General features: G+C 39.9%; 1 pseudogene; it reads right to left on the reverse strand.

Moving 5' to 3' along the window:
• Positions 1-145: 145 nt before the first annotated feature.
• LOC136796440 (uncharacterized) overlaps positions 146-419 on the reverse strand; it is a 3800-nt pseudogene continuing 3526 nt past the window's right edge.

Raw genomic sequence — 419 nt, forward strand, 5'->3', positions numbered from 1 at the left:
GCTCATATTAACGTTTCCTTTGACTTTGCCTATTTTTATTTTATTACTTTTTTATAATGGAAATCGGATATAATAGTAGAAAAAATTCAATAAAACAAAACAAGCGTGTGAATACCGGGGTTTGTCAGGGTTCTTTAAGTCAGAGTTATTTAGCAACATAATCTCTCAAGTACAAAGGTGATCTTCTCTGTCGTTGAGGTCTGCTAGTATCAACTGGAAGGGTAGGAGTAACAAACTCTTTTTGAACGGAAACTTCATCGATGTTGGGTTGAGTATCTCGAGGAGGAGTGCTCGTTCCTTGAGTATCGTTTTCTTCTTTTGCTTCAACAGGAGCTGGAGGCTCTTCAAGTTCGTGGGGATCAGAAGTTATTGGAGTCCCCCTGGGTGCCAGCTGTCGCAGTGATACAGTAGTTTCAGAT

Source organism: Halyomorpha halys, unplaced genomic scaffold (genome assembly GCF_000696795.3).
Source record: "Halyomorpha halys isolate HHAL.00 unplaced genomic scaffold, Hhal_1.1 Scaffold695.1, whole genome shotgun sequence".
NCBI classification, from domain to species: Eukaryota; Metazoa; Arthropoda; class Insecta; order Hemiptera; family Pentatomidae; genus Halyomorpha; species Halyomorpha halys.